The 24,372-nt window shown below is 47.1% G+C and overlaps 1 pseudogene; it reads left to right on the forward strand.

Moving 5' to 3' along the window:
* Window positions 1–2,443: 2,443 nt before the first annotated feature.
* LOC135117221 (calcitonin gene-related peptide type 1 receptor-like) lies at window positions 2,444–24,339 on the forward strand (annotated as a pseudogene).
* The last annotated feature ends 33 nt before the right edge of the window (window positions 24,340–24,372 follow it).

Genomic DNA, 24,372 nt, shown 5'->3' on the forward strand with positions numbered 1-24,372 from the left:
TGACGGGCCACGCTAAGTGTAGGGGTCCATAGTTTCCCAATTACCTATATGAACACTCAAAAATCTTAACAGCGCAAAGTAAAGCGACATTTCTCGACAGACAGACATTAGAAATGGCCAAACTATAGTTCCTAGTTTACTACGGAACCCCAAAATGAGTGTTATTTAACTCATAAACAGGTGATGTGACGTCACCGCAGCCGGCTCGCTGGACGGACGCGATATAAACACATTATTGTGGAGACATCATGTATTGCACCTCTGCTCGCCGCCCGACCGGCGCTCAACATGTATACTGACAGCTTGGCTTTATTAGCGTTTTATGAAGACGTTTGCATGTAACGGCATGATGTGTTTATTTAAAATCTAACATATTGCGGAATTTTCGGAGGGTGACGCGTTCGCCCACTTGGGGAGCTCTATGTTTGTACTGATGCGAGTATATGCCCACAACGAGCACCTCCTGCTGATGTCGGCGAGGACCGCACTAGCTGCTGGCATGGGTGACGGCTTCATGACAACCATTCGCGAGTACTCGGCAATTTACAATTGTCATTGAGTAGGAGGAGCATAGGTGAGGCTCAGATTATAATCAATCACAGATATGGTACGTTGACGGCGTCGTATTATAAGCGTATGGTAATGCATCAGCGGCGACGACGCCGGGTAAACAACGCACGTCTCCTGACGTATCGCTTATAATGCATTCCGACGTCACGTCCGGGGCACCGCCGGGACTAGCATGGACTCTCTTATAATAATGTCTTTCTTATTTGTTCAATTTTAATGTTTCGGCTGCCGTATGCATCATGTACTCGTAGCGTGTGAAGTAGGAAGGGTACGATTGCTGAAAGAAATTTATTTAGGGCGCGCCTTTCGCTACTGTTACAAGGAAATGTCGGTTGCAATTGAGAACAGTCCCTACATATCGAAGTAATGTACTGAAAACTAATAGATCTACCTACTATTTATGTTCTCTATGAAAGAATATTGAGCAACGAGCAGAAATATTGTCAATCATATGAATAACATGTGATCGTAAAACATTTCTTTTGGGGCGGCGAGATGAAAGGAACCTTTCCTTGGGCACTCCCTTAGATTGTATCGCGATGTTGTCGAGCTCACATCAGCGAAGTGACGCACTGCTCCGTGCCGGCCCCGCAGCGGCCCGCAGCGGCCCGCAGCGGTCCCGCAGCTGTCCCGCTCACCGCATGAGGAACTTCATGGCTGATGAAGGAAAGCTCGGCTAGTTGCACTGCGGCTACGAAGACCACTCCGTGGACTACTCATTCAAGAAGGCGATGATCATCTCGTGGGAAACCGAAGACTTTTGTCGAAGACATCCTGAGCGAGCTTGTTCATGAGTGCGTGAGTTGAGGGTAGCTCGTTACATAAGTACCTCAGATGAAGCGCCCATGAGGTTAAACAAAAGATTTACATAATTTTCACATTTCCTCGGAATTCCGGACGTACTCAAAAAAGCTTTTTTATTTTTTCTTCTTCATGGTAGTGATTCCACTTGTACCCAAGTAGGTTTAAAATGATATTCCTGCAGGATAGCATGCAGTTGCTTCCGACGACACAGGAAACTAAGCGCAACAATCATAACAAATTCTTTGGGAAAATTATAATATTGAACACTTGAAGTTGATAGTTACATAAATCCTATCTTAATATCGGTTAATTTCTAAATAAATACAGATAAGTAGCAATTGATCCGCTTCTATACCTTAGCAGCTGTGTGAAGTGCAGGAGTGCCTCGGCACATCGACGGCTGGCTGCTGATGGCCATGCGTCTTCATGCGCCGTCATTTCACGCGGGACACAAATACTTCGCTCTCATTATCTCTAAACCTACATCCGAGACTCTTTTTGATCTTCATCGTTATACACTATTATAGTAATATGTGGTTATACTAAATACAACTAGAGAGGTGGATGGCCGCAAGTGTAGTTCCTAGTAGTTACATTGCATACCTATTATATCATTTAATGAAATCCACATAGTACAGCGAGTCGATGACGGAGTCTGCGAGCAACAAGTCGGCGACAGGTGTGTGTGTGCGTGCGGGCGGCTGGCGTGCCTGTAGCACGTGAGGAGCAGCGGCACGTCTACCAGTGCACCAAGCACTCGTGCCCACTCGAACCTACTCAACTTCATTACAGTTGGCCGTTATTCTTCAATTATACATATTATTATACCTAGTTGTAACCAATTGGAAAAAAACTTAGACACGCTGATAATTTATGCATGTGGTAAGAAGGCAATGAAAAGTAAACACGTAGGTACCTACCTAAACGTGTCTTTAGATAGGACATGTCTTTGGATAGGGCTCGCTGTGTGCAGCAGCAGCACCGGCAGCGTGTAGCACGGGCGCGGGGCGCGGGCCGGCAGTCGCTCCGCAGCCGCCGCGCTACGACGCCCGTGCCGCGCCGCCGCCAGCGACGTGCGACGCTAATCGCTTATCGCGACAACACGCGCGCTCCTCCATAACTACTCACTGTGTTTTTCAAGAGTTTAGGAAAGTTTTCGACCTTGGGTATGTAAGAAGTAAGGTATTTATTACTTTTTGCAGTATTTGTAATAAGATTTCCCAGAAGTTCTGGAGATCAGAACGCGGGAATTCACATAAAATAAATCTTCGTGCTGCGGTCAATATCGTAAATTAAAAGTAGTATGTCAGTATATCGGTCTGTTCCATATGGGAATAGTCATCGCTTTATGTAAACTGGTGAGGATGTGCGGTTGGCGCGGCTTGCTGGCTTGCTGGCCCGCGCCGCCACTGCTCAACTGTGGCAAAAGTTTGCCTTCTGGTATGTACCTACTGAAACACGTTACACTTATGTATACTTGCCTAAATAAGAAGTAAGGTGTCTTGTCCACACACATTTGTCTGCCATATATGTGTCTACGGTAAACTCACCGTACGACCCACAGCTATTATGGGTTTACCGTGCTGTGAACAATTTGCAAAGACGGTGAATCCGCGGTAAATTCATGATAAGCAAAAGTCCCGCCGTGAAGAAGTGCTCTGTTCATTCGTTATAGTCCTAGAGTGTTACCTGATGTCAGGAACATTTGAAGTTATTGCTGAGAGAACACAAGGACGCGAGGCGAGTGCGCGCAGCACGGCGGCCGCGCCTCCCGCTTTAACTTTTTACTTCATGTTTATTGTCTTTACGTAGTTCTTCGCGCTGGCCAATGACAAAACTTACGCCCTCTAGTTGAAATAAAATAATCTCTAACTCTCCAACAGACTGCAGAGCCCTTTTTTTTAACGACTACAAAAATCATCAAATGACCCCTAACGCTGTGGGTTAGCAGTGGTGAGGGAGTGTCAGACTTTTACTGAATAAACACCGTCGTGTTCCGTCGTAAGCCGTAAGCCTTTTATGTACCAGGGCCGCGGTTTCGAACAATCCCGCAGCCCCGGCAAACCTTGGCCCTGCTCCGCCACGCTGGGGTTGCTGGCATCTCCTTGGGAGCACGGTAACAACGCGCGCCGCCGACACGGGTCCGTTGTCTATATAGACGAAGTAACGATGAGCCACCCGAACTCACCGCCCACAGACCCAAACTCTGTAGACTCGAAAGACTGTAGAGCCCTCGGAGCACAATAAATAAGATGGGCCTAGTAACTAGTTATGATGAGATTGCAAGCTGATGGCTAATAACCAGTGGTTCATAAATCTTGAGCAATTTGCGAAATGTCCGTGTTTCCGTGGCGCACTTACGCAAATTATTTTATTTTAGTGGCAGTCGGCGAGCCGCCCTCCGCCTCTAAAAGCTACGTTTCCGGAAGCGATTCACGTAATTTGCGCAACTATACATAATGAGCACTCCGCGCCTGCTGCCCGGACCAGCACCAGTGTGTACCGAGTGAGCACACTAAACTCAGACAGACTCTCCTGATCACTACTTAAATACCTATGAAATAAAAACTCGTAACAATTCGTTTGAACTGGGAAGTTCTAAACCATCTGGAAGAGCTTCTCTTCAGGAACAGTTAGCAAGGAAGTAAGGAAACTCTTCTGTTCGGAGAGGAACCGAACTGAACTATCCCCGAGCTCCCAAACAAATACCTAGCTACATTTGAAATCACCGCTCGCGCTGTAAGCATACCAATATTGACTCCCACATCAATATTTGTATAAGCCCTTGTGTATTTCGATTTATCTGTGAACAATATACCTCCGTTGAAAATATAAAACACACCCGAATAGGCATCACCTCAGTTATCATTTTGATAAGATTGCTTGTAAGTACGAAGAGTGTACTTCCAAACAATAACTCATTTTCCTCATTTCTAAGAAATCTATTTCCTACTTTATGTTTTCGTGGTTTTAGTTAAGCCCGTCTTGACGTGAACATTTTTCATTGCTCATTAGCTACTAGAGAACCCCTGTTAGTAATGGACATGGGTACGAGTAACACTCAGGCAAAAGCCGGCAAGTGATGCGTGGCAGGAGTTCACAGCGGTCAGTCAGCTCGGGCTGGCGTTACTGGAAGTGTATCCGCGCGGCGAGCTGGGTCAAGTGCACCGCGAGGTGTCGCCCTCAGCCGGCAGTGTCGCGCCGTCGTTCAACAGCGGCTATTATTACTCTATTTACAGTGATTGTCGCTCTCCATTGACTGACTGACAAAGCGACCTCGCGCACCGTGCACATTGACCATTGCTCAATACCAGGCAGGATGTATGTGAAACAGCGGCAGAGTTACCTACGCGTTTCTACTTGGAACGAGATGTGTTTTTCTGAGTATTAAACAGAAAGAAATAAAACAGGCATAATATAATCACAATCGGCGCTCAACACGAGTTTATTATCATGATCGTAATGTAATCGGAGCCGCGGGCGCGTCAGGTCCGCCGGCCCCTGCCGTGCACCGGACTCGGTTTATTGCTGAACAAACATAGTTTTATGTTGACGGCGGCACACAGTGCCAACGTGTCTGCCTCACTGCTCACTGCTCGCTGCTTACGTTCTCGCAGTAAATATAAACAAATGAGGATAGTTACAGGTAGCTCATGAGCGCACAGGTGCGCGCGCGGCGGCGATGGCGACGCCTGAGCGTCTCCGCATGTGCCGCCGATGCACTATTTAGTCTGCGCTGTCTAGTTATTGAGATGAGTCTGACTCTGCCTCGCAAATAGTTATTTTATAAGTTTTACACAAAATCACTATTTATTTAGTCGTGGTGGCCTAGTGGGCAAAGAACCAAACTCTCGAGTATGAGGGCGCGGGTTCGATTCCAGGTCAGGCAAGTACCAATGCAACTTTTGTAAGTTTGTATGTACTTTCTAAGTATATCTTAGACACCATTGACTGTGTTTCGGATGGCACGTTAAACTGTAGGTCCCGGCTGTCATTGAACATCCTTGGCAGTCGTTACGGGTAGTCAGAAGCCAGTAAGTCTGACACCAGTCTAACCAAGGGGTATCGGGTTGCCCGGGTAACTGGGTTGAGAGGGTCAGATAGGGCAGTCGCTCCTTGTAAAGCACTGGTACTCAGCTACATCCGGTTAGACTGGAAGCCGACCCCAACATAGTTTGGGAAAAAGGCTCGGAGGATATATACAAAATCACTATTTAAATAAGTAATTGGAACTCCTATTGAAATCTCTAAAAATGCGAATAGCTACCAGTTGTAAATAACTGATGCCACAAAGGCAATAAACGAACAGCTTGCTAGTCGTCGTCTTACGAAACCCGCAGAACCGGGTACAATTGACGTTTTAGCACGTAAGTGTTACATACATCATAGTTTTTATGATTAGATTGGCTTTAATCTGCCTTATTTATTAAGAAATCAACTTATACCTACAATATAATATACCTACCTACGTAGGATATGTATGTGGGAGCGTCAGAAGGAGCCTCGCGGCGGTCATGGCTGTCACGTTGCATCTCGGGCGTTGTAACGACCGTAATTCAAAAATAAAGGCACGCTTGTGTAGTCCACCGTTCCATTATTTGGTTTCCTCACCATTTTATTCACAATCACACACAATCAGTAAGATGGAATGAGATTTCGAGCCAATAGGTTAGTATGTGCACAATTCAGTTGGCACCTGTCACCAGAATGACTGCTGCCATCACTCGTCGTGACACTTACTACTCTATTCGGGGTTACCCGCTCATAATTTTAATGTTATCAACGCGACACGGCCGTCCTGCATTATCACGTCCTCGTGTGCCGTTTCTGCCACAGTCTACTCCGTTCGGTCACCCTGACCCCTCAAATAACTCCCTTTGCTCATGTTATACAACAACTTGCAGTGGTTACCAATTTGAAGTCCAAACGAAACAGAATGTTTCCTAAAGTCACACATTTCCGTAAGTCAATGCCGCACGGACCATTTTGTCACACAGGGTTAATCATTGCCACCGAGGCGAATCATTGCCATGCAAGATACTCATTGCCACGCAGGCTAGTCATTTCCACACAGGCTACTTATTGCCACACAGGCTAGTCGTTGCCACACAGGCTAGTCATTGCCACACAGGCTGAGTCGTTGCCACACAGGCTAGTTATTGCCACACAGGCTAGTCGTTGCCACACAGGCTAGTCATTGCCACACAGGCTAGTCGTTGCCACACAGGCTAGTTATTGCCACAGGGCTAGTCGTTGCCACACTGGCTAGTCGTTGTCACACAGGCCAGTTATTGCCACACAGGCTAACGAGTCTTTCCTAGTCACCCCGGTATCCGTCATTGGTACAACTTAGCGCCAAATTACCAAAATCTAGTCTGATGCACATTCAATCAATCAATGACGCAAAAACGGAAATATTCTAACTTGAGGTTTCAATTTTTAACGAGACTGAAACTGCCTCTCAAGTTTATAAATGTCGTTTGACAAACAACCTCAACATACAGCAAAAATGGTTCGGTCTCACCGGGTTTCCACTCAACGCGCATGACGATGCGCACATCATATGGCGCGCAGTACAGCGGCTTTACGTTCGCAGACACCACGGACATGCACGAGCACCGACACTCTGAACTCACGACGACACCTCAAGCTCCATTCGCGATAGTAATTTTGTCGCCATATTGCACAATAATCACCGTCATTGTTGAAATATGAAAATGAGAAAAAATCGGTTAATTTTCGAGCATACCTTCGATAAATAGCTTGACTTGTAAAATTGAAACCGATACCATTACCATAACCGTGGTTACCATAGTCCCTTCCTGAAATTCTTAGTAAATCTTCTTCTAAAAACTCCATTGTAAATAATTGACGTTCCATTTTTTTTTATTGGGTAATTATTTGGCACTATAAGTATTGCAAAACATGAAGTTTATCTTCACGTGGCAAATTCTCCCGAAACCAATCTGTTCACAACCTTCTTGTTCTACATAGACAGCTCCATGAACATCATGTTGCAGTACGAGATGTTTTCCACACAGAATTCTTCCTTGTGATAGCAGTATCGTATCAGACATCATTTTTTTTTCGCTACTAGCGTTTTCACTCTTTTGAACACGTAGCAGGGCAATCATGTATGGGCATTCGGATTGCATCCCACTTCTGATGTGAGAAGGAGCCTCGCGGCGGTCATGGCTGTCACGTTGCATCTCGGGCGTTGTAACGACCGTAATTCAAAAATAAAGGCACGCTTGTGTAGTCCACCGTTCCATTATTTGGTTTCCTCACCATTTTATTCACAATCACACACAATCAGTAAGATGGAATGAGATTTCGAGCCAATAGGTTAGTATGTGCACAATTCAGTTGGCACCTGTCACCAGAATGACTGCTGCCATCACTCGTCGTGACACTTACTACTCTATTCGGGGTTACCCGCTCATAATTTTAATGTTATCAACGCGCCGACATGTATATACACTGTATACGTGGTATAGTATTAGTATCGTAAACAAACTAAATTCGTTGGCTGCTAAAATATGAGAATTTTCCTCCACGTCGCACCTTCCACTAGGTACCAATTAGCTGCAATATAAATAAATACAAACACACACATACATAGTGGGCAGTCGTCGGTTATTTTGGTAACAGATTCGGGTGACGAATGTGAGGGAATCGCGGAACACACACTCTTGATGAACGTGTGAACAAGCGCCTCCGTCCCTCCACGGCGTCACCACGTGGTCACCACTCTGTGAGACAACGCACAAATTATCTCCTATCGCTGTTCAAGCAAGCTATTTAGCATTGCTTGCAATTATTACGAGCACAGAAATCAAATACTTAGGTGTTGCCGATGTGGGCAGCGTCGTATTCTGTAATGAAGTTCAGTTCACACATACTCCAGTGATCAGCCGAAGCTATTAACATAATCAGGGTGTCGCAGCACGTCGCCTCGTCTCACATTATGTAAGTTAACGAATTTACATTCATTGCATATTTAGATTAAGAACGATTGTGCAAACAAATGTTCATACAAAAAAAATACATTGGCCAGGATACCTTAATCTAGAACTGTTCTAACTAGATATCAATGAGTGTGAGCATCTAAACGTTGTAAACGCTGTAGCCAGCTGCCGCAGTTTCGGGCATATGTATTATATACCTAACAACTCTGTGAAATAACTTTCAATTGAGCACTCCGCGTTCGTGACATCGTGGCGCGACATTTTGAAATGCTTTATTAAAATGTGACGATGGAGGCTGACACTGACACTGCAGTGAACAGAAGTGTCGCGCTGGCGACACGCGAGTAACAAGCTGCGGAGGCGCGCGACCCGTTCATTTCCGGCGCTGCACTCGCAACACAGCTGCGCCGGTATTTGTCAGCGGCCGGGATTGCGCTCCCTGCGGCAGCTCGCAGCGACCTGCGTCCACCTTCTGCTCCATGTCATCATCATATCATGTCTACTGGTATTTGTGTGCACTAGATGTATTAGTGATAGCGATAGTATTACCTCATACGTATAATTTTATGAATAAAGTGTCATTCCGTATAGTATCATAGAACCTGTTGTATTTATGGACATGTGTGACCGACACTTTAGCAACTCTGTTAGTGACTAGGTACTTCTGCACATCAACACGCGCTTCTACTAATGATTACTATCGATCTACTGTTACCGCTGGATTGATTGTAGGCCTGATCCAAAGTCCCCCTATGTTAATTTTGAAAAAAACTCACTGCATGAGTACTAAGCGAGATAGTAATTTTTCCCTGGTGTAAGTGAAGCAGGCTAGGAATGTTAGTGGTCACACATAGCTGCGCGGCGGCTTCCATTAACATTCCCGCGCGGTGGTGCGCGCTCGGGGGACCACGGGAATATGTTCCAGTGCCTAGCCTCTATAGCGCCTCTGTGACCTACTAATGACTACTACTTATATGTATAGAGGAGGACTTAAGAATTTTAAGTACTTTTTAACCGACGGCAAAAGAGGTGACGTGACTGTCCGTGTCCGTGTTGTTATTTATAGTGACTTATGTGCCAGTTCCCTTAGACATGTTTCATGAAAAGTATATAAAATAAAAATTGGTAGTTAGAAGCCAGAGTCTGCTGGTGGTCAGACATACCAAGAGGTATCGGATTTTTCAGGTAGGCAACTGGGCAGCGGAAGTCAGATGGGCAATCGCTCCACGTGTGATACCGACCCCAACATAACTGAACAGAAGTACATATTAAGTATAAACATCTTTTATCTTGATCTTATTCCTACAGCGATAAGTGAAAATTCTGTAGGCGCATCGTGCAAATGATGCCATGAATAGATTGTGTCCGCAGTCGCGGTAACGTGATTAGTGGCGGCGATCAGCATCTATCTAATTGTCCCCCGCGGGAGTACAACCGACCACGACTGCACTTCATACACGGAACAAACAAATATTGCAATAAAAGCCCGTAACCTTCACAGCTTACAATAATACTTCAATTAATGAGACCTAATAAATGCAGCCAACTCAAGAATCAAAACCATTCGTGATCATATTTCGGCTACTTAATTTATTATACCGTATCAATGTCACCGTAAAATTGTAAATACTGTGAGATTTTAATCGACTGTCGAAGTAGTCTGAACCATACCATACTATTATTCGAAGTAGGTAGCCTTATTTATGAGGTAATAGCCATGGAGAACAAAATGACAAGCGGAGTCGAATAACTGAGAAACCGAGGAGAGCGGATAACCCAAAATAGTGTGGGGACGAGGTGTAAGGTATGGAGTCGTGTAAATGAAACTCACTCGAATGTTCGATTAAAACTGACTATATTCTAATAAGCACAATTACATTTATAGATCCTTATTACCTCGGAGAGTACACGAGGACTTACTGTCGTCGCCTTCATTCCGTTCTTACCTATCTGCATTATGGAACCTCAGCTCATCTTTCCTTAATCCGTGGCCTTAGCCATATTCCCGTGTTGCGAGTGCCGGTGAGCGCACTCACTAAACATAGCGCAGTATAATGTTCCGCAATAAACTGGCGACTGGCGGCGACCCACTCCCATTGTAATTAAAGCTTGGCTCTTCGACGGCCATTCGCTCGCCTGCTAACGATTCAACTGCCATTCACGTACATCGGCAATATTCAACACTCTGCTACAAAATATTCCTCAACCATTAATTAGCCTCGCAGCAGTCCTAGTACTTTTACTGTTCATGTACATATGACCCACTACCAATTTGCTTACCGTGAGGCCAATAAATGTAGGCGGGTACCTACATAATAGAATTTTGTGCTTCACTTATATTAATAGAATTCAAATCATGTTTCGTTCGAAAAAATGGCATCTTTCTCTTATAAAATGTAGACGAAGCAAGACTTCGGCTCGGGAGCGTCCCGTGCGTGCCGCCGGCTCGCGGCGCCGCGGGAGCCTGGGTTCAGTCCCAGGCGCGTGTCGGCTCGCGGCGCCGCGGGAGCGCGGGTTCAGTCCCGGCGCGTGCCGGCTCGCGGCGCCGCGGGAGCGCGGGTTCAGTCCCGGCGCGTGCCGGCTCGGGGCGCCGCGGGCGCGGGTTCAGTCCCGGCGCGTGCCGGCTCGCAGCGGCGCCGCGGACGCAGGTTCAGTCCCGGCGCGTGCCGGCTCGCGGCGCCGCGGGAGCGCAGGTTCAGTCCCGGCGCGTGCCGGCTCGCGGCGCCGCGCAGGAGCGCAGGTTCAGTCCCGGCGCGTGCCGGCTCGCGGCGCCGCGGGAGCAGGTTCAGTCCCGGCGCGTGCCGGCTCGCGGCGCCGCGGGAGCGCGGGTTCAGTCCCGGGCGCGTGCCGGCTCGCGGCGCCGCGGGAGCGCGGGTTCAGTCCCGGGCGCGTGCCGGCTCGGGGCGCCGCGGGGCGCAGGTTCAGTCCAGGCGCGTGCCGGCTCGCGGCGCCGCGGGAGCGCGGGTTCAGTCCGGGCGCGTGCCGGCTCGCGGCGCCGCGGGAGCGCAGGTTCAGTCCCGGCGCGTGCCGGCTCGCGCCGCGGGAGCGCGGGTTCAGTCCAGGCGCGTGCCGGCTCGCGGCGCCGCGGGAGCGCAGGTTCAGTCCCGGCGACACACGCGACGTGAGCGCCGCCGTCTCTTTGCGTTTGTTACGCCGTGGCGCTCGTTAGCTCTTCCTATCGAAAAACAACTTCAAACAACACAACTACTCCCAGCTCACTGCCTGAATGTCCTATTAATGTGTTATAGCCGGAAGACTCGAAGATATCCAGGCCCAGACATAAATGAAGACATTAATTTGGAAGTCATAAATAAATGCAACGCGACTCGTAGAGGCTAGCTAGTGGAACAGAGCGCACGTCGCCGGCGGCAAACATTCGTGCACATTGTGCGACGACGATGTTAATAACATTAATGTCGAGGCGCGCGCGGGGACCGCTTCCAGCGATTTCCCGGAGACCGAGTGCCGGCGCTGACCATCACGACGACATTACGTACTGTGGCAGCACGCTCACGTCTGACCGTTGCTTGCTGCGTGTTCCTGAGCACTGCGACTTGCTCAGGAACTGCGACGCTGAGGAGGGAGGGTCGGGGCGGCGCGCTATTCTCTAACTTTATATTTTAATTACTGGTTCGGCTCGTTAGCCGGCCGGGCGAGCGACGCCGCGGGACACACCAGCTTGCTTTCATTCTATTCACCAACTTTGGCGCGAGTAAAGACATTTAAAGACTCCTGATTAAACTATATTGAATTTACTTCAGTGTATTTTGTTTCAACTGTGGGAAAATGAAAAGGAACATTATATTGATTGAAGTTGAAGCTATGGTTATTTAAAACTTCAAAGATAGAAACCTGAATTTTTACGTAGGTAAGAGATTTTATAAACGTTGTCCCCGGTGTTTCACTGGCGTTCTACAGGAACTATGTCCCTATTACTTTTTCTCTAAGGAAGACCATCAATCAAACAACTGATTGAAAATATACGGGAATGTACAAATGGTAGGTCACCTGTGAGGCTGTGACTGCTGATCCCACAGCGGGATCAGAGCAGGGGGGGGGGAAGGAGACGGCAACAGGTGGTCACAGTCGCTAGTCTCAGAACGATCCCGAGACTATACTTTCCATTAACAGTATCTAAGTACGTACACGAAATCTGGACTTGCTATCATCGACCTTAGTTAATTGTAAAGGTAATATTTCACATTCAGTTCATATATCCTTATTGGCTGGCGGTGCAGTTAACCGCGGAACTCGCTCTCGGTTGTTATTACGGAATTACAGCACATCTAGAAGAACACAGACAGAAACCCTGTACCAGACTGAAGTATTCGGCAATAATCCGACATCTGAAGGTCAGTCAGGGTCTGGTCACTACCACCGCAGCGCACCTCGTGCGGCGACCGGCGCTGCTGCCGACACATGCACAGCTACTACCATGTTGCTAATAACATCTCTATACTTGAAAGTATAAGTACGTAGGAGTAGTTTCGGTGCTGGACGATATAATATAGTTGCAGCTAAACAGCTGTATAAGCGGCGTGTGAGCGTGCGCTAAGTGAGGTGTGAGCGCGGCGTGGCGGCGCTATATCATGTGGACTTTATTAATTAGCTGGCAGCCGTCCAGCGCGCCTCTGACGGATTGTAGCGGGACTGCGGGACGTCCCGGAGCTGCCGGCGCCCGAGACTGTCACCGCGCTCGTGTCAACACGCGACTAATGTTTACGATCACTCGCTCAATTTACACCTTCTTCCGCTCTCTCAGCTGGTTTGTTCTATTCTCGCTCACTACTACTGAACTGTCAAATAAGTGTACCATCTGCCATAAAGGACCCTTCGGTCACTACAAGAGCGCTTTGCCTTTGACTGTGAATATTTATAAAGAACTAGCCGTTGTCCTGCGATTTCCTGCGACCCGTGGAAAGTATAGCCTGTCTCCAAAATTATCTTTCCAACAATGTTTATTAACCGACTTCCCAAAAAGGAGGAGGTTCTCAATTCGGCCGGTATGTTTTTTTATTTTTTTTTCTATGTATGTACATCGATTACTCCGAGGTTTATAGATCGATTTACGTGATTCTTTTTTTGTTCGACGCGGAATAGCTGCCAGTTGGTCCCATAGTCATTAGGTCAGGATCTGATGATGGAAACCCTGATCGAGGGCAACCTTCGAAAGTTGTAGGCATACATAGGATAAAAACTTGACACTCAGGTGTATGCCTGAAAGCACTATTCAACAGTGAAGGTTTGGAGCTGACCTGATGATGGAGACCAGAGAGGGTCGAGGGAACTCGACAACTGAATATGTAAAATACCTCGTATTGGGGCTTTTGTATTGATGAGAATTTTCCACTTATATGGATAGTGACAACTATTCGTATCACTGAAAAGCTCTAAATAAAAAAACTCTTTTACAAAAAAATTAAAACGACTTCCAAAATCAATTTTGTAACATCCATTAGACACCGACTTCTAGGCCGATGCACCTAAAATAAGTTTTTTTTTTTTTGCTTTTTAGTGTTTTTGTTTTAAATTTTCAGCACCTCTTGCTTGGAGCCTTAGGGTACAATCAAAATAATGTTTCCTCTTTATCGGATTAGTGTAGTTTAGTTTCTTTGAAAATATGTCCATTCCATAATACGGTAATGAGTGACGAGCACAAGTTACGCAACCACGCTCATCAGCCGGTGACCAACCTCATCCGACACGCGCCGTGTCGCTGTGTGTGTGCCTGCTGGCCACGCATACGAACACATTATTCCTAATACTGGGTATAGGTACTATAACATCGTAAATGTAAACCTAATTGTTGTTGCACATGATTTTATTATTTCAAGATCAACTTGTAATTAGAGTTTAGTCGGTGCACTTGCTCTTTGCTGACAATTATGCGCGTTGTAATAACGTGGAGCGAGGCGCAACCTTGACTCGGCGTCGCGAGCACGCGGCTCGAGATGGAGCTAAATTCTTTTGTTTGCATTATAAAGCAACGCAGTAAAAGTTTACACATCGCGCGAGACACGCGGCCGGCGATAAACTTGTTCAATCAACATTTTATGGAGCGCATCAATTTTATTATGTCGGAGTTGTAAAGAGCACAGGTATGGTGTACGCCAGCCGCTCGCCCGACATCTCTACTGACCACCAATACCTACTTCTAATATGTACGTCGATGATTCATGAAGTTAATCATCGTCAGAAAAAGATGAACACACAGAGCGTCGTTAGATTCATTCATTGCTGCGGCACGACACGTCACCCTGGCGGAATGTATTGGTCAGTTTCAGCAGAAACATAAGACTGTTTCTCGGCAGGTATTTTCTTTCGTTAAACTTTATCCTGTTATGTCTATTTCTGTGTTACCGTTATAGCGATGTATGTTGTTGTTTTGGGGAACACCAGTAGTTTCAACACTGCTGATATTCTGAATGGTTCGAACCACTCGTGTAGGCAGGCAGTGTCGCGTCTGCTGTTCGCTGCGTCGCGAGTAAGTGCTGAGTGCCAGCGCGACGTGTGTCGCGGTCACGTGCGCAGTGCGCCGAGTGCTGCTCGCGCGGGAGCAGACCGATGCGCAGGGTAGCTACACCTGTCACACTTCCAGCTATCAATTCTCGACCATGTTGGGCTTTCCTCGCCAAATTGTATTAACTATAAGTAATGGTAATTGTACGTTCGAGCTGGGACTGTATATTGAGCGCAGATAACATTAGCGCTAGTGTAGTGACATGAATGAGCGCGCGACAGTCGCAGCTGTCACAGATATATCACGCGCTTCGTCAACACGCCTGCACTTGACCTCGACTCACACACCGACTGCGCTGTCACACAACAACATATCCTGCACTGGTCATTGACAGCCTATACTTATACCGCGAACAGAGAGACTACTAGTAGAACACTCAAGAAGATCATTATCTGACATCCATGCAGACGCGGTCGCCTCGGGCAAGGCTACTAGAATACATAATTGATTGCGGCTGCAATATATTCCCTTTGATGACGAAACAATAGGTGCTAGATATAAAACTGTCAGCGAGACCATAAAACAGAATGTGCTTAGATTAGAAACCTTTCTCTCGACGAGGCGAGGAGCCCTAACAGGGTCCACAATTAAACTCAGCTGTAAGCCCATTGCAATATATTGACAAACTTGTGAACGCAAATAAATGATATCAATATGAATATGGAGTGCGCAGTGTGCAGCGCAATTATAATTATAAGAGGGTAAAATCTGAAAAGTAACCTACTAAATCGAAAACCTTTAAGCTGTTAAGTACACAATCTTGAAATATCGACCGTCCTAATCGCATGATTCGGCATGCTATTAACTCATACCTACTTGTAGAAATGGATAGGACGAGTGTGAACGAATAGAACGAATGTGAGGTAGCAAGGGATAGGACACACTGGAAGGAATTGGAGGCCTATGCCAAAGGCACACCGAACTTAGGGACCTCTTGTAACCCTATGTTTAGGAATAAAAGGCTATTCAATTAAATTAAACTTGTAGAAATACTCGATTTGTTAACACTGTAGTGTGTAGGTAACAATGTATTATTGGAGTTAATTCCAAAGGATCTGTTTGGATGTCCACGATGCACAAAGTAAATAACACGAGCCGTAAACAGATAAGTATAACAAAACACTCTAATAAGCTCAATCATTTCATGTACGTGCGTGACGTCGTGGCTGTTTATATCTCTGCAATGTACGAGCTGCATCCCTCTCACATCAGCACCGAGTGTCGGCACTCTGCTGGACATCGCTCACTCCTACATCGTTACGTGCATTGCAAGTCCCGCGGGGAGGCCAACCGCTCACTTATACTTCAAGTAACGGGTAAACGGAAACAGTATGTTCAATAATTTCCGAAAACACAGTATGTTGGGGCGGTGGGCGGTGGGGGTATTGGGTACTGCTCAGGGGATCTTTGAAACGTGGCGGGATTCACCTAATTAAAGACAGATTAAAAAAAAGGGGGCGAAGAAAGCGCCCATACAAACTCTCGTTTGGGAAGTTAAATTGATATTGTTTACTTTGTCGGCGGAGCTCTCGTGAGACCGCACGCCCTCCAAACTTATCCCTATCGTCACAGGTATTTATTGTAAGGAACATGAAAACATGTATAACATGCACAACAGAACAGCACATAGTGTGAGGTGTGTGTCGCGCCCCCGCGATCCTCCAACACAGGCCGCAGCGTGGCCGCCTCGCGCAGATCTGTACTCTTATTATCAGTATAATGAAACGATGCTAACAATTGATAATTTAATTCCCTTCACTTCATTCTTGTAATTCATTGAACCTGCTTTTTGATATATTGAATAGCAGCAAGCAAGTCATGCTCCCACAGACGCTCTGGCCAGCGGTAACTGCAGAAGTAATGGAAATATTATAATACTTAGCGGTAGTAGGTGCATCATTCTTGTGTTGTACTCTTTAGAGCGCGCACACTACAAACATTTAGTCGGCCGAGCTTTGATTTTTGCTCATAAATCAGTATGAAGATGAATGGAAGTACACACGTTACAACGATTAGGTATTTGTTCGGAATCATACTGACTAAAAACTTTGATTGAATTCACTATTTTCTAAAAAACTAGAAAATAAAAAAATAGTTACTTACCTGTCAACCTACGTAGGTGGTCTTGGTCATATTAGACTAAAATTATAAATTTAAAAAAACCCCCGACCCAAAAAAAGTACGCAATAATTATGACAAAAGGTTAAAAACGCTAAACCCTATAAAAAGCAAAAAATAACTTTTATCACTACGTAAACTAAATTTTGTCGTGTCGGGGGACCGCTCTAATTCATTACTTTAGATACGTGTTTTTTTAAAACGAATGTTGTAATTAGGTAGGTATCATTTGATTTATGTAAGTATTTATGAAGGTAAAAAGCGGTCCCCCGACACGTCAAAATTTAGTTTACGTAGTGATAAAAGTTATTTTTTGCTTTTTATAGGGTTTAGCGTTTTTAACCTTTGTCATAATTATTGCGTACTTTTTGGTCGGGGGTTTTTAAATTTATAATTTAATTTTATTTCATGCTTTTTAAAGGAGCTCCTTAATTTTTCCTTCTTTCATTTAATTTATTTTATCTTAAGATGGGGTCGCTATATGAGATGTCGAGATTTCGAGAAACAATAAAGATTAACCTTTGGACATTCTAGATTTTCAGCAAAAATATAAATCGGTTTATCCGTTTCATTCCGGCATTCCAGGGTTTCATCCGCCACATCCCAGCATCAGGTTCTCGTCAATCAGAAACATGAAGAGAACTCGTCAAGACAAATTCAACGAGCCCAAACTCGATGGGTTTACTAAAAGGCGGTTCAGGGTTACGTCTCCTACCTTCGTGCCTTAACAGCAGACCAGCTCAGTGGTTCCAAAAGACATTAGTGTCTCAAATTTCAGATCCCACATATACTTGCAAGTAAAAAGTGTAACATTCCTATCACATCTAGCAAACGAGCTGATGACCTTGAAGACCTGAACCGATTTCCACCAAACATAGCTAAGAACACTCCCGACTGACATACCTTTTAAACAAAAAAAACCGCATTACAATCGGATCATCCGTTTGGAGACGATGCCACACACACACACACACACACACACACACACACACACACACACACACACACACAGACACGTCAAACTTATAACACCCCGTCGTTTTTGCGTCGGGGGTTAAAAATAAAAACGTGGGGCCCATTAACTGTTGCTGTAGTACTTTCTTCTAGAGGTATAATAAGTGTGGATTGCATCGACTTACTATAATCGTAACTGGAGTTTTTGACAATCAATAATCAGCCGTAGCGGCTTCACCAGCGAACGCCGAGCTCATGATCTACCAAAGTATAAAGATATGCTTTGCCATAGGTAGGATTTCAGAGGGGCCCCACGTTTTTATTTTAGTCTAATATGACCAAGACCACCTACGTAGGTTGACAGGTAAGTAACTATTTTTTTATTTTCTAGTTTTCAGTGCACATAAGATAAAACCGTTTGACTTAAAAGTTTTTTTACCGATTTTTTATTTTCTAGTTTTTAGTATTTAATGAAAATGCCTACCGAATATTCCTCATTCTATCTAATTCATTTAGTGCATCATTATTACACGGTCTCTTACCTGATCATTTATTACAATCTAATTTAAAAAAAAGTCAATTTTTTAACGACGCCAAAATCATCAAGTGACCCTCCTGGGTCAGCAGCGTAAGGAGTGCCAGACTCTTACTGACTAAAATAGTTATGTTTCGTCGTAGGCCTTTTATGTACCAGGGCCGGTAACTCTTTCGAACAATCCCGCAGCCCAGGCAGGCCTTGGCCCTGTTGGGCCTGCTGGTTGCTGACAGTATTCTACTTGTGCAGCCCTTTCATTTGATACCCATATTGAGGGGTTGCGGAAAATAAATCCGCCATTTTGTGCCGGCGGCCATATTAGATTTACAATGTTATTGATATTTCTATATTGTATTGTCATCGGAATAAAAGGTGTATACAAAATTTCAGATTAATCGGTTGACAGGAAGAGGGTGAAATTTGAATTACTAAATTTGACCCAAAAATAAAACAAACGGGATGAGCTAAATAAAAGCGTTTAAAAATTGTTATCAGCCATTTGGTAGCGGCGGCCATCTTAGATTTCAATTTTGCATAGTAAATTGTATTCTACTTGTTGAGACCTTTCATTTGATACCCATGATGATGGGATTGATAAAACCTAAGTTATCCGCCATTTTGTAGAGGCCGCCATCTTGGATTTGAATTTTATATAGTACATTGTATTCTACTGGTTGAGCACTTTCATTTGATACCCACATTGACGGGATTGATAAAACCTACGTTATCCGCCATTTTGTACCGGCGGCCATCTTGGATTTGCAATGTTATTGATATTACTATATTGTATTGTCATCGGAAATAAAGGTGTGTACCAAATTTCAGATCAATCTGACAACAGGAAGGCTCTGAAATTTCAATTTCTAAATTTGACCCAAGAATGAATAAATAATAAATAAAACAAACGGGGTGAGCTAAATAAAACCGTTTAATAAAAAATATTTTCTTTCTACCAAAGCCGTCTTAAATAGTCTGCAATGTGCACTCAGGCTTACGGCAGCTACGACGTAACTGTATTAGTAGGTTTTTATGATTATATTCAAATACATAAATATTATTTACTACAGGAAGCTTTAGATTCACTTAATATAGAAAATAAATGCTTGAGAAACGTTTCGGTGCAGATGTACACATGTGTTGGCGAACATCTGTTCATGTGGAACTTATTTAAATGCTTATCACGTGATAAATGTTACAGTTGCACTTGTTTTGTAGTTTTGGAGTGTGCGTTCGATGTAGTCTGCTGACAGGAGAGCCGCGACCATATTTGATCAATCATCGCATCAAAATAGAATTATAGTGAGAACAGTTGAGTGTCCGGCGCTTAGTGTGTGTGCGTGTTGGACACGCGTCGCACTCGGCTGCTGACGGCGCACCCTCGTGCAATGTGTCACAGAGCCGAGCAGTGCAGCAGGGGGGGGGGGGGCTGCGCTAAGCCGAGCCTCGGAGGCGTCGGCACGCGCCTACACCAACACTGTTTAAATAAAACTAACATTTCAGCGAGTGACAATCCCACTATCTTGATATTATTAAAGAGGATAATAATTAAGTTTAACTTGTTAGAGTTAATGCAACGATTCTCTATGGATAACACACACACACACACACACATGTGAGAGCTTCAGTGTCGGAGAAGATTAGTCATTAATCAGTTTGAAGCTCGTTTAGCGAGTAACGAGGATCCAGTCTGCGCGGTAATGTGGTTACTTCTGCATTTAGAATATCAGCTACAATATGGCAGCTCACTAGACTAAGTTAACCGTCTATATAGTTTGTCCAGGCCTGCAGGCCCCCACTCTGCGTTATTGTCGGGGATTATAGAGCTCCAGCGCTCCAGTGCGGCACCATTCAACACACGAAAGCCTTTTCACTGAATCGAGCAAATGATTTAGTTGGCGCATGTCATAACAACTAACAACACAGTGCACACACACACACATGACGCGTCACGCCACAAATAACAATTAGTGTTGTGAGTGCAGCTGATGTGACGTCACTCAGTGTCGCCGCGCCAGCGATGCCTAATCATTGCGTGTCTACAGGGTAGTCAGCGCAGAGATCACGCTCTATACTGTATTTTATAACATTTCATTGAAGGATCCTTCTTCAAGTAACTGTGCAATTTCATCAAATGAAATTTCTAAATGAATGAATTTATCATCGTTTGTATTCATTGTTAAAGTTATCAGCACGGATATTGAGCCCTGACCTTCACCTGCGCAGAAGCGATTTATTACTTTATTGCCTTATGCGTACGGGTGCGCAAAGCGATCCCCACTCTTCCGCCGAGCTCAATACCCGTGCCGATAACTATAACCAGCTAGCGCCTCTCGTGAACACAATTTCCTCTTCATTTCACTCCGAAACAGCAGACGTCAGCAACAGTATTGTAACGTGCTACGTCACGCGTAGCGCTACGCTGCCCCGCGCGTAGCAAGAGCGCGTAGCGGCGTAGCACAGCGTGCGTAGCAGGACCTCTGTGCGACTTGTCCGCGTTGTATTGAACAGTCCTTGCGTTGCTTTACATTTCATTACTAAGTATTCTACTCAGCGTTGGATCACAACAGAACCAGCGGGAACTACTCCCCGCATCCGTACAATAAGTAACATAGTAGTACATAAGGACGTAGGTGTGCCTCGGCGTATTTCACTTAACAGTTAGGTGAATCTTTGTCTTCTGTCAATGTACAAATGTGTGTCTTCCAAATACTCAAACCCAAAACATGCACATTAATAATATTTTAGGATATCGCGCATAGCACGAATGCACAAATTTGTTAATATTAAGTATACCTATATATTTTGTTCAGCGCCATCAAAGGACTCAAATCGGTGTTCGCTGAGGCGCTGGCCACGTCCGCCGGCTACCGTACGCGTAGTGGCTACCGTAGCCGCGAGCGCCGGCGTAGCGTCGCCGCGTAGCACCGTAGCGCCGTAGCACTCTCCCGGAACACCTCAACAATCATTACAAACAGTTATATTATTCTGCTATGTACAACTATGTAATATTATGGGAGGTCAACTAGGCTTATTTGAATATTATCTTACAGTTTACTCCGTTGTCTCGCCGATATAACATGTGTTTGCGACAAGAGATTATGAATTGTAGCAACTCCGTCGATAACTATAGTATCATTTGGGGTATCGTCGGATAAATCGTTCCAGTATAACTAAGCACAGTGCATGGGACCTGCTCATCTCCATGAGCCGGTCGGAGTCCAGGCGCCTACAACAACACGGGGGTCGACGCGCCTCGCTCGGACGCAATATTATCTTAATTGTATGCAAAGCGACGGACGACATGAATTATTTAACTTTTACGACCTTTAAACGGAACCAAGAAGAATAACATTGAAATCGCTTCAGGCTCGGCCAGCCTCGGCCTGAGAGCTTCCCTAGTGAGCGTCCGTTATCATGCACGTCAATGTTCCTGCAGCAGAGTCCGGCCGGTTGTATGTCTTACAATCACGTATAGTTCATATAAGATGGTAATACATGTATGTTATATCGGGTGTGTCGTACCTAATCACATTAAATCCTACCTCATATAAAATATAATATAAAAAAATATAATGTAAAAAAAAAAATTAATCCATTCAGTGGTTTAGCCACAGGTGTAATTTTTTGTTTTAATAATTTACAACATCATGTACAGAATATTATTCGTCAAGCACCTTTTTTTTAACGACGTCAAAAATCATCAAATGGCCCCTCTGGCTGTGGGTTAGCAGCGGTGAGGGAGTGTCAGACTCTTACTGACTAAACACCGTCGTGTTCCGTCGTAGGCCTTTTATGTACCAGGGCCCCGGTAACTCGCGCGAACAATCCCGCAGCCCATTCGTCTAGCACCTTCAATAACATTATTAGGCTACCGCAATAGTGGCACTGCGTGATGAACACACTGGAGCACTCTTTATTCCTTCTCGTAGTCCGATGGGATGGCAATCACCATGCAAATGATTTTGGGCCGACCCTGGAATCAAACACTAGTCGAGTAACGAGGCAGTCAGAATAACAAAACTACAATGTAACTAGGTTTATTTAGAGAAAGTAAAATATTACGAATGTTGAACTTACTCTTTGATACAAGCAAAACTAAGGGGCATACTGTTGATTACAGGCGATGCATGACGTGAGCCGCGGATAGCAGCAAGCGCAACGTGACCGCGGCGTGGGTGTGGCGTGAGCACGGCGTGGGCGCGGCGTGAGCGCGGCGTGGCGCGCCATGGACGACCCCGAGCGCATCGCGCGCGACGCCTCCGCCTGCCAGCGCGAGCTCAACACCACCGCGCCCCGCCAGGCAGTGCACCCTCCCGCCCCTCCCCCTCCCACCACGCCGCCCGCGCCCTCACTGACCGCGCGCTCTCTGCTTGCAGGCGTGTACTGCGAGGGCACGTTCGACTCGTGGCTGTGCTGGCCACGCCCGCCAACACCACAGCCTACCGCGCCTGCCCCGAGTTCGTACCCGGCTTCAGTCCAGAACGTGCGTCCACTTACCTAGCCGCCGCGCCTTCGCGGAGCCTCTATCAACCTCTCCTTACTGTTGCAGTGTTGGCGCAAGGTGCACGGCCAACGGCACCTGGTGGCAGCACCCGCAGACCGGCCGGCCCTGGTCCAACTACACGACGTGCATCAAGCCCGAAGATGTCAGTGCCGGCCGCTAGCCGCGCTCGCGAGCGTGGCGGACACTAAGTGAGCGTTTGTTGTGCAGGACGTGAGCGACATCATCGCGGTGTACGAGGCCGGCTACAGCGTGTCCCTGGTGGCGCTGCTGCTGTCGCTCGCCATCCTGCTGTACTTCAAGTGAGTGTGGGGGGGCGCCGCGCATGCGCGCCGGGGCCGCTCACTCAGCTCGTGTGCAGGTCGCTGCGGTGCGCGCGCATCACGGTGCACATGAACCTGTTCGCGTCGTTCGCGGCCAACAACGCTGTGGCTGGCGTGGTACGGGCTGGTGGTGCGCGCGCCCGCCACGCTGACGGCGTCGCCCGCCTGGTGCCGCGCGCTCAACGCGGCGCTGCAGTACGCGCTGCTCACCAACTACACGTGGATGCTGTGCGAGGGCCTGTACCTGCACACGGTGCTGGTGAGCGCCTTCGTGTCCGAGCGCCGCCTGCTGCGCGCGCTGCTGGCGCTGGGCTGGCTGCTGCCGCTCACCTCGGCCGCCGTGTGCGTGGGCCGCCGCGCCCGCCGACGAGCCGCTGTGCTGGATGGACGACGCCGCGCCATCGAGCTGGCCGTGCTCGCGTGCGGCGCCGTGCTGCTCAACGTGGCCTTCCTGTGCAACATCGTGCGCGTGCTGTGCACAAGCTGCGCGGCGGCGGCGTGGGCGGCGCCGGCGGCCCGCACGCCCTCGGCCACGGCGCTGCACGCGCTGCGCGCCACGTGCTGGCGCCGCTGCTGGGGCTGCAGTACCTGCTCATGCCGTTCCGGCCCGACCACACGGCGCCGTGGTGGCTGGCGTACGAGTACGTGTCGGCGCTGACCACGTCGCTGCAGGGCTGTGCGTGGCCGTGCTGTGCTTGCTTCTGCAACGGCGGTGCTGGCGCAGCTGCGGCGGCGCTGGCGCGTGCTGACGTTCCGGCCGCGCGCCAACTCGGCCACGGCCACCACGGTGTCGGTGAGTATGTGCGGGCGGCGCGCGCCCCGCGCCCCCCTCCCTCACCCCGCGCGTGTTGCAGTTCGTGCGCTCGGCCGCGCCCGGCGCCGGCGAGGACAAGGTGTGACTGGCGGCGGGCGGCGACGTGCCCGCCCCCCCCTCGCCCCGCTCGCCGCGCTCGCCCGAGCGCCGCCGCAGCGCGCGCCACATCCGCTTCGAGTGCGGCGACAGCGACGACGACGCCACGCCCGACCGCCGCCTGCTGTGAGCACTTGACTATGTGAGAACATTCTCTCTGTGTGAACTT

The sequence above is a fragment of the Helicoverpa armigera genome, chromosome 8, assembly GCF_030705265.1.
Source record: "Helicoverpa armigera isolate CAAS_96S chromosome 8, ASM3070526v1, whole genome shotgun sequence".
Lineage (NCBI taxonomy): Eukaryota > Metazoa > Arthropoda > Insecta > Lepidoptera > Noctuidae > Helicoverpa > Helicoverpa armigera.